This window comes from Elaeis guineensis, chromosome 16, assembly GCF_000442705.2.
Source record: "Elaeis guineensis isolate ETL-2024a chromosome 16, EG11, whole genome shotgun sequence".
In the NCBI taxonomy this organism is placed as follows: domain Eukaryota; kingdom Viridiplantae; phylum Streptophyta; class Magnoliopsida; order Arecales; family Arecaceae; genus Elaeis; species Elaeis guineensis.
In genome coordinates, this window is record NC_026008.2 from 16,804,359 (window position 1) to 16,805,717 (window position 1,359).

The following is a 1,359-nucleotide window of genomic DNA, read 5'->3' on the forward strand; positions in this document are numbered from 1 at the left end:
TCCTACGGGAGCTGGGCTCCACCGCCATCAGCACAGCTCCGCCCGAACTCCTACGGGAGCCGGGCTCCACCGCCATCAGCACAGCTCCACCCGGACTCCTACGGGAGCTGGGCTCCGCTCACAACGGCTCCGACCGTTATCGAGCTTCAATCGACAGATCCACGCCCCCTGACAGGCCCTCAAAACGGCCGTGACCCTGCTCCACCTCCTGTGGCGGACTCCACGCAGTATCATCATTCCCTGACAAGCCGCGGCAGCCATAGCCGCCCTGCTCCACTTCCTGTGGCGGACTCTGCACAGCTCCACTATCCCCCTGGCAGGCCACAGTGATGGCCACGAACCTGCTCCACCTCCTGCGACGGATACCATGCGATTCTCCTGACAACGGACGCTGCTCCACCCCTCATAACAGATTCCACGTAGCAAGTCGAGGTGATGCCCACGTGTCTGCTCCATTATCTTTCGCAATCAATTCCCCTGACCATGGGCGGCCCACTACCAGGCGGTTACGCACGTCGCCATCAGTCCGTTGCCTCCCCCGCCTATAAAAGGGGGGACTCAGATACGTTATTTCTTAAGCCCTTTTGCCTTATCCCAAAACTCTGCTAAACTCTCCGTTCGAGCACTCCATTCTTGTTGAGGCAGAGAACTGACTTGAGCGTCGGAGGGTCTTGCCGGAGCAACCCCACCTTCGGTTTAGACTTCCCTTGCAGGTCCCGGCGGCGACCGCGGCTTCCTCAACTCCAGCTTCTCCGGTGCAGACGGATTTTTGCACCAACACTTTTCAATTGAAAAAACTAATCAAATTAAGAAAACCATCACTAGTTTTTCCCAGATGGATAGAGAATTATTTTATGAAATATGGGAGAGATGTAAGGACCTCATTTGTAAATGCCCACGCCATGTTGTCCCTAAATGGTAATTAGTTCAGTATTTCTATGATGGATTATTAGAGAAACACCGACAAATGGTCGATGCCTCATGCGGATATACATTTATGCTAAAGAGTGAGGATGAGGCAAGGCAATTGTTTATAACCCTTAGTGATAATTCCTTGCATCATATGTCTGCCTCTTGTAGAGACAAATCCATATTTGCCCAGAGGAGAGGTGGAATTTATGAAGTCAGAAATTCCATAGATATCCATAGCAAAGTGATGAGTTGTCCCAAAACTAGATTGCCTATTGAATATTTGACACTCTCCTGCTCCATCCTTTTCTGCTCAAGATGTTTGTGCTTTATGTTCAGTCACACCCACTTTGTGAGTGAATGTCCAGCTGCACCCCAATTTTTTGAGTTTGTACAAGAGCAAGTTCAGCAAGCCCAAACACAAACTACTTATAGACTAGGGATTAACTC

General features: G+C 50.6%; 1 non-coding gene across 1 annotated transcript; it reads right to left on the reverse strand.

Moving 5' to 3' along the window:
- Nucleotides 1-803: 803 nt before the first annotated feature.
- Nucleotides 804-909, reverse strand: LOC114913299 (small nucleolar RNA R71). The gene has a single exon (XR_003799307.1). It is a non-coding gene; the product is annotated as a small nucleolar RNA R71 (small nucleolar RNA).
- Nucleotides 910-1,359: the final 450 nt, after the last annotated feature.